Source organism: Orycteropus afer, unplaced genomic scaffold (genome assembly GCF_000298275.1).
Source record: "Orycteropus afer afer isolate SDZICR_OR568_19922 unplaced genomic scaffold, OryAfe1.0 scaffold00349, whole genome shotgun sequence".
NCBI lineage: Eukaryota > Metazoa > Chordata > Mammalia > Tubulidentata > Orycteropodidae > Orycteropus > Orycteropus afer.
In genome coordinates, this window is record NW_006921936.1 from 2,383,377 (window position 1) to 2,393,264 (window position 9,888).

Below are 9,888 nucleotides of genomic sequence, written 5' to 3' on the forward strand. Positions count from 1 at the left end.
ATCAGGATTGGAGGAAGAATCATTAACAACCTGAGATATGCAGATGATACAACTTTGTTTGCTGAAAGTGAGGATGACTTGAGGCACTTACTGATGAAGGTTGAAGAATGCAGTCGGCAGTATGGATTACATCTCAATATAAAGAAAACAAAAATCCTTACAACTGGACCAATGAGCAGCATCACAATAAATGGAGAAAAGATTGAGGTTGTCAAAGAATTCATGTTGCTTGGTTCTACAATCGATGCAAATGGCAGCAGCAGTCAGGACATTAAATGACGTTTAGCATTGGGAAAGTCAACCATGAAGGAACTGTTTCAAATGCTGAGGAGCAAGGATGTCTCCTAGAGGACTAAGGTGTGCCTGACACAAGCCATGATATTTCCAATTGCCTCATATGCATGTGAGAGCTGGACAATGAATAAGGAAGACCAAAAAAGAGTTGATGCTTTTGAGTTGCGGTGCTGGTGAAGAAGCTGAAAGTACCATGGACTGTTAAAAGAACTAACCAATCTGTCTTGGAGGAAGTGTACCCAAAATGCTCCTTGGAAATGAGAATGGCCAGACTTCATTTCACCTATTTTGATCAGAAAGGACATTCCTTGGAGAAGAATGTCATGCTTTGTAGGATGGAGGGTTGAAGAAAGAGGGGGAGGCTTTCAATGAGATGGATTGACAAGGTGGCTGCGATGATGGGCTCAAGTATAGCAGGAATCATGGAGCTGCAGCGAGATCAGACAGTGTTTTGTTCTGCTGTGCATGGGGTCACTATGAGTCTGAAATGACTCAACGGCACCTAAGAACAACAACAACAATGTCAAGAACATCATACATGAAGAAAGCAAAAGATCATTAAAAAGACAGGAAAGGAAGAAAAGACCAAAATTGATGTCAGAAGAGACTCTGAAATTTGTTCATGAACTGAGTCTAGCTAAAGCAAATGGAAAAAATGGCAAGATAAAAGAGCTGAATAGAAGATTCCAATGAGCAGCTCAAGAAGACAACTTCAATTACTATAATGAAATGTGTAAAGACCTGGAGTTAGAAAATCAAAAGGGAAGCACACACTCAGCATTTCTCAAGCTGAAAGAACTGAAGAAAAAGTTCAAGCCTCGGGTTGTAGTCTTGAAAGTTTCTATGGGCAGAATATTGATTAATTCATGAAGCTACAAAAGAACATGAAAGGAATATGCAGAGTCACTGTACCAAAAGAATTGGTTTCTGTCCATCTGTTTTAAGAGGTGGCATATGGTCATGAACCAATAGTAATGAAGGAAGAAGTCAAGGCTGAATTGAAGGAATTGGTGAAAAACAAGGCCCTAGGATTTGACAGAATACCCACTGAGATGTTTCAACCAACAGATGCTTTGCTGGAGGCACTTACTCATCTATGCCAAGAAATATGAAAGATAGCTAACTGGCAACTAATTGAAAGAGCTCCATATTTGTGCCCATTCCAAAGAAAGGTGATCCCATAGATTATGGAAATTATTGAACAGTATAATGAATATCACATGCAAGTAAAATCTTACTGAAAATAATTCAAAAATGGTTGCAGTAGTATATTGACAGGAAATTTCCAGAGATGCAAGCTGGATTCAGAAGAGGATATGGAACGAGGGATATCATGGCTGATGTCAGATGGATCTTGGCTGAGAGCAAAGAATACCAGACAGACATTTACCTGTGTTTTTTTTTGACTATTCCAAAGCATTTGATTATGTGGATCATAACAAATTATGAATAACATTGAGAAAAATTCAATTCTGGAACACTTAATTTTGCTCATGAGGAACCTGTACACAAACCAGGAGGCTGTCTTTTGAACAAAACAAGGGGACACAGCATGTTTTAAAATAAGGAAGGGAGTGCATCAGTGTTTTGTCCTTTCACCATACTTATTCTGCATGCTGGGCAAATAATCCAAGAAACTGGCTATATGAAGGAGAACGTGCGATTGGAGGAAGACTCATTAACAACCTGTGATATGCAGGCAACATGACCTTGCTTGCTGAAAGTGAAGATGGCTTGGAGCACTTACTGATGAAGATTGAAGACTACAGTCTGCAGTATGGATTGCACCTTAAAATAAAGAAAATGAAATCCTCACAACTGAACCAATAAGCAGCATCATGATAAATGGAGAAAAGACTAAAGTTATCAAAGATTTCATATTGCTTGTTTCCACAATCACCAATGGAAACAGCAATGAAGACATCAGACGATGTATTGTACTGGGTAAATCTGCTGCGAAAGATTTAAAGTGCTGAAGAACAAAAATATCTCTTGAAGACTAAGGTGTGCCTAACCCAAGCCATGGTATTTTTACTCACCTAATATACACGTGAAAGCTGGACAATGAATAAGGAAGATCGAAGAAGAGTTAATATTTTTGAGTTTTGGTGTTGGCAAAGAATACTGAAAGTACCATGGACCACCAGAAGAACTAACAAATCTGTCCTGGAAGAAGTGCAGCCAGAATGCTTCTTGGAAATAAGAATGGCCAGACTTCATCTCTTCTACTTTGATAATGTTGTTAAAAGGGACCATTCCCTGTAGAAAGATATCGTGATTGGTAAAGTGGAGGGTCAGTGAAAAAGGGGAAGGCCCTCAAAAAGATGGATTAACACAGTGGCTGCAACAATGGGCTTAGGTATAGCAAGTATTGTGATGCTGACACAGGACTGGGCAGTGTTTCTTTCTGTTGTTCATAGGGCAGCAATGAGTCAGAGCTGACTTGATGGCACCTAACAACAACAGCAGCAGGTTTAAATAGGAGCCCCGGTGGCTCAAGTGGTTTGTGATGGACTTATCTAACACTGAGAGTTTGAACCCATCCAAGGGCTGCTTGAAAATAAATAAATAATTAAATAACAGCTAATGATCTGCTTCCATATAGTTTACAACCAAGAAAATCCTATGGAACTGTTCTAACACATGGGGTCCTCATGAGTTGGGAGTCAACTCAATGGCAGTTAACAACAGAAACAATGTTTGAATGGGTTTGTTCACTAATAGAAACTTTTAAAGCTAAGATATCTCCTTGAAGACTAAGATGTGCCTAACCCAAACCACGGTATCATCAACCGCCTCATATGCATGTGAGAGCTGGACAATGAACAAGAAAGACCGAAGAAATGTTGAAGCTTTTGAGTTGTGGCATTGGCAAAGAATACTGAAAGTACCACGGACTGCCAAAAGACTGAACAAATCTGTCCTGGAAGAAGTGTAACCAGAATGCTCCTTGGAAGTGAGAATGGCCAGACTTCGTCTCAACTAATTTGGTTGTGTTGTCAGAATGATCATTCCCTTTAGAAGGATATCATTCTTGGTAAAGTGCACAGTCAAAAAAGGAGGGGAAGGCCCTCAACAAGATGATTGATGCAGTGGCTACAATGATGGGTTCAGGAATAGCAAGGATTGCGAGGCTGGCACAGGACTGGGCAGTGTTTCATTCTGTTATACATAGGGTCACTATTAGTCAGTGATGACTTGATGGCACCTAACAACAACACAACATTAATGGGAGAAATTGGACCGTCAGTTGTTTGAAATAACATTAAAAATTCTATTCAATTAGATAAAATATTTGTAAATTATGAGATTTTGTTAATGTTTGCCTTTTAGTCTTAGGATTTTAAATTATACTCTTTGTAATTATTCTGTGCCTAGGTCATTTGCCTGCTAACCAGAAGGTTGTTGGTTCAAACTCACCAGCCAGTCTGCGGAAGGAAGATGGGACAATCTACTTGCATAAAGATCTACCGCCTCAGAAACTCAATGGAGGTCACTATGAGTCAGAATCGACTTGATGGCGGTGAGTTTTTTTTTTTTTTTTAACTCCACAGATCATCTTAATATCTCATACAAAGGAAATGTCCATTTATTTCATATTCCTTTGAAGGAAGGCCAATTTCAGGCTGAGGCTAAAATTAATAGGTCTATGCAACTGATAGATCTACTAAAATTATAATAAATCAAAATATAAATTTATTACAACTGGAATAGTCACTGTAATGCTTGAAAATATTTCCAATATCTTCTTCTAGGAAAGTGGAATTGCAACTCCCAATCTCTTTGATGCCTTTCGGCAACATGAATTGTTTGGCTCATGGAGTGTGACACAGGTATTTAATGTAACTTTGGTTAGAAGCTTAAAGAGCCAAAGCATGATTTCAGGTTCCTATCTTTCCCTCTGCTACAGCAATTGATAGTGTTCAGAGGTGTAAGTCTTCAAATTAGTGAAGTAGAAAGTCGGGAAGGGACATGTAGTATGAGTAAAAAAATAAATGTTTATTGCTTAAACAATGACATTTTTAAGTTTGTTACTGTAATATAAGTTTTTTTTTTTTCCATTGATATAACATTATATGTAATATTCACAAATGAAATAACTTAAACAAAGTTCAAGGGACTGGAGATTTCTATTCATTCTAATAGAAATGCCTCAGAATCAAATAACTTCCAAATAGAAATATTGAAAAAAATTTAAATGACTATGCCATTAAAATGTGATAACTTATAAAGTTGCCGAAGGTAAAAGTAAAACATTTTAAGGAATCAGTACATATAAGATATGAGAAAACATAAGAGAGATGCAGTAGGAGTAGAATTGAGAGGTTATGGTTTCTCATATATGAGGTACTAAAGGAGAGAAAAGTTTAAAAGAATTTGTGAAAATTTGATTGTACATAACTGAGAAAATTGAATTTCTGTTAACAAAAACAGGCTCACGAGGGAAGATACAACTTTGGGGGGAAGAATGAGTTTAATATTTCTGATAGTTAAGGTTATGCGTGAACTTGTTAAGGTCATGATTCTCAGTGGCTTGGCAGATATTATGTAATCATCCTCCATTTTATGATCTGATGCAAGCAGCCAGTCTGTTAAAAGGGGTGTTTCCTGGGGGGATGGACTAATATATATCTAATATTTATGGATGTTCTGGTGAAACATGAGCTCTTTTGGTTCTGCATCCATCTCATTTTTCTCTGACATCCTATCCTTGGAAAGTGAGCCAGCAGCCAGTTGCCTGATCTGCTAATACTAAGTTCATCAGTCTCAGCAACAACATGAGTCAGGAGAAGCTTGCCTCTTATTCTTTACAGGAGCCTTGAAGGTAAACAAGGTAAACCAAGTGGTTAAACACTTGGCCGCTAACTGTAAGGTCAGCACTTTGAACCCACTTTGAATCCACAGGAGATAGTTGAGGTAGTCTGCTTCCACAAATATTTACAGCCTTGGAAACCCTGTTCTATTCTGTCCTATGGAGTTGCTATGGTTTGGGATCAACTTGGATAACCAATTTGAGGACAAGTTGTTTGGTTTTGTTTAAATCTTTAGGGAAGCAGATCACCAGGTATCATTGATTGAGTAGCCATTGGTGGGTTCAAACCATCTACTTTTCAGTTAGCAACTGGGTGTTTAAGTGCCATCAGGACTCCTTAGTTTAGAATGAGATAGGTTGAATTTAAAATATTCACAAGACTTCCACTTCTAAATAAGATAGATTAATAGGGACTAGCTTTGTTTTCCTGCCTGAAAAAAAAAAAAAAAAAGCTAATATATGAAAAAGTAGTTTTGAAGAAATTGACTGTCAGGAGACAAAAGACATTGATCAGTTTTGGACTACCCAATAAGCAAAGTAAGCATAGATGTACTTGTGCTTATTTACTAATATATATTGAACAATTTCACTTTTTTTTTTTTTAAACTACCTCAAAGATTCTACTTCAAGGTATGGCTGGCATCTGTCTCTCTCAACCCCACAGCACCTTCCTACAGAATCAAAGCCTCTTTCCAAACTAACAATCTCTGACAGGGATGAAGTATTCAATAAGCAATGTAAGCAAAGGCTTACTTCTGCTTATTTACTAATATATTGTGAATAACATATTTTTTACTACATCAAAGATTCTGCTTTTAGGTATGGCTGGCATCTGTCTCTCTCCCAACACTACAGCACCTTCTGACCGAATCAAAGCCTCTTTTCAAATTTACAATCTCAGATAGGGGTGGAACACACAGTAAGCAAGGTAATCATGGGCTTACTTGTGATTATTTACCAATCTGCTGTGCACAGTTTCACATTGAGAAAGAGTAACTCAAAGAGAGCCTAGCAGATTCCCTGAGTGAAGAGAGAGAGCTGACAGTGAGGGAAACCAAGACAGCTATAGTACTCAGGAAAAAGAATAACTAAGAGAAGACAGATAGAAAACTCCAGAGATTTTCAGGGTCAACTTCATGAATATTCAGCAGAGTTCTTATTAGAATAGGTATGTGAAGAAACTCCTAAGTCTGGGGGAAGAATAATGTGAAAAGATTAAAAAGACTAGAAAGCTTCATAATTGAGAGTAGAATTACTACCCTTTCTGAATTGTGAAATCCACAGGAAACTGTTCACTCCAGATTGGTAAGGAATCACATGCATGCCCATGCTTACCTTGGTGACTGTGTGCTCCATTCTTGTCAGAGGTTGTAAATTTGAAAAGAGGCTTTGATTCTGTAGGAAGGTGCTGTGGGGTTGGGAGAGAGACAGATGCTAGTCATACCTTGAAGTAGAATCTTTGATGTGGTAAAAAGATATGAAATTGTTCACTATATGTCAGTAAATAAGCAGAAGAAAGACTGTGCTTACATTGCTTATTGGATAGAGTGCTTCATCCCTGCCAGACAATGTATATTTGAAAAGAAGCTTTGATTCTGTAGGATGGTGTTGTGGAGTTGGGAGAGACAGATGCTTCTGTAATGAGAAATAATACCCTAGACAAAATATGGCTCTGGTCCCATCTAAAAAAAATAAATAAACAAGACACAAAATGATTCCAACTAACTTAACAGCCTTCCAGAACAATGTTTAAAATATTTGTAGAAGTGAAATTATATTCAGTGCCCAAAAAGGTAATATTCATAATGTTTGAATTCCAATAACAAATTACCAGGCATTTAAAGAAGCAGAAAATATACTGCTGTGTTGTTGTTGTTGTTATGTGCTGTCGAGTTGGACCTGACTCATAGTGACCCCTCCTTGGGTTACCGAGGCAGTAACACTACGGAAGTAGATTGCCCAACCTTCCTTCTGAGGAGTGGTTGGTGGGTAATGAGGATAAAAATCAATCAGACCAAGCAGACATACAGGGATGCATTTACACAGGGATGCATTAGAACTAATGGAAGATACTACAACTGTTACTATATATGTATTTCACATATCTACAAAGTTAAATAAGTATTTGTATAGTATATAAAAGAGAAAATTTAACTTCTAGAGATGAATACTATAGTGTGTGAAATACACTGTACATTAACTACAGAATAGGAACTCTGTAAACTTTAACCCACAGTGATAGAATTGGTCCAAAGGAAATGTAGAGAAATAAAAAAGAATTCAAAAATGAAAATAGCATCAGTGACCTGTGGAACAACTGTGGGATCCCCATTATCTAGATTCACATTTCTAGCAGCCTAATACATGTTTAATTGGTGTCTCCAAAGGAGGAAAAACAGAAAATATGTTTGAAGCAGTAACACCCAAATTTTATGTTGAGGTAAACTATATGCCCACAGATCTAAGAATCTCGGTGAATCCCAAACATAAGAAACATGAAGAAAACTATATAAAGGCATATAGGTAATATAATTACTCAAAATCAGTAATAGGAAATTTTAAAACCAGACAAAGAAAGGAAAATAAATTACAGAGGGTCAAATATAGTAAGGATGACAAGATTTCCCATTTGAAATAATATAAGAAAGAAGGATCTGGAACACTAAATGAAGTACTGAAAAGAATAAAAGTGTCCATTTAGAATTCTGTACTTAGTAACAATATCTTTGAAAACAAAGACAAAATAAAACTTCCCTCAAATAAACAGAAATTGAAAGTATTCATCACCAATAAAGTTGTATGAGTGTGTGTAAATGTTTATACAGTGAAACCTGTAAGAACAAGAACTCGATGTGATTGCTTTGTTTTGCTAGATTTCATAAGTTTTCTGCCTTTGACAAATATAAGTACTCTTACCACTTTTCTAGCACTTTCTATTAGTGGAAAATATTTGAGTTTTCATTCTCTGTCAGGTTTCCACCTGCACAGCTTCTGACCTTCACAGGTTTTACCATGTATATCTTAACTCTAAAGTTTCCATTAACATTTTGTCACCAGAGTTGCATTGTACTCTGGTAGCGTAATGTCTAAGGCACTTGACTGCTAACCAGAAGGCTGGTGGTTCAAACCCACCAGCCACTCCTCAGAGGGAAGGTGGGGCAATCTACTTCCATAGTGATACTGCCTTGGAAACACAAGGAGGGGTTGCTATGAGTTGGGGCCGACTCGACAGCACATAATAACAACAACAACAATATGTATATGATCTGGACATGCTTAAGTTAATAAATTTCATAGTATGTATCTTTTCATTTTCCTCAGATAAGCCAGCCTGGTACTGGTAGTCATTTTTGGTGCTCATTTTGAGTAAACCAAACAAGTAGCACACTTTATATAACAGACCTCAGTAATGTCTTCCCTTTCTGTGAGAGTGTGTCACCCCATATACATATTATTTCAGCAAAAATGCTTCACAAAGTACTCTTAATGCATTTTGTAATAAAAATACCAAAGTAAGGAAATTAAAAAAAAAAGGTTTCCCCACAATATTGTATCCGAAACATGAACATACAACTGTAGACTTTTCGTAAATCTTAGTGAAAAACAGTTAAAGGCTATTATTTGATATTTGTTGTTGTTGTTATGTGCCATCGAGTCAGCCCCAACTCATAGTGACCCTTCCTTGGGTTTCCGAGGCAGTATCACTACGGAAGTAGATTGTCCCATCTTTCTTCCGAGGAGTGGCTGGTGGCTTTGAACCACCACCCTTCTGGTTAGCAGTCAAGTGCCTGAGCCACTATGCTACCAGAGCTCCAAATTTGATATTTAGTCATTGATATTTTCAATAGAAAGAAATGGAGATTTATAAAGTTAACTTAATAGCACTCTCCTCTTTTATGTCCACATACATTTTTTCCTCTGGAAGAAAGATGTAGTCATATAATTACAGAATTAAAAAGTCATCTAAAATTATAATTTTAAATAAAAAATTGATACATAGTAAAGATCATAAGTTTGAAATCAGAACATCAGCTTCTTAGTTTTCTGAGTTGTTGTTCTTAACTTGTCTTATCACATCAGTTATCCTTCCATATGGAAAGGGAAAACTTGCTAATGTTTTAGCTTCTGAATCAGAGTTGCACAGTGAGTGAACATTATTTTGTTCAAAGTGAATTAACAAAACATTAGATGCACTCATAGGGTAGTACAGGTACTTTACAAAATCAGATATAAATCACAAACTGCTATTTTGAAACATCCACATTTTGTCCATTTCCATTAACATCCACCAAGAATACATTAATATTATCTTTTGCACAAGAACACTATGAAAACATAAGATAAAGCAGGATTATTGTCTTAGAATGAGTCGACAGTCTGTGACAAGGATATTTACATTATTTGAGAATCACAAAAAAAATCTTATGTTTTTGTTACTGTGCTTATTTGGAGGTTGATGATTTTATTACAGGTCCTGGGTGGCACAAACATTTAGTCACTAGACTGCTAACTGAAAGGTTGGCAGTTTGTAATATGAAAATTTTAGCACAAGTACCAAAATTTATATATATATATATATAAACTCACCAGCAGTTCCATGGAAGGAAGATGAGGCAATCTATGTCTGTAAAGATTCACTGCCTCGGAAACCCAGTGGGGGTCACCATGGTGTGAGTTTTGTTACACAATGGTAGTGAGTTTGGTTACATATATAAAACTGGTATGCTAAAAATATATATTTACATATACATATATGCACTGCCATTGAGTTGGATCTGACT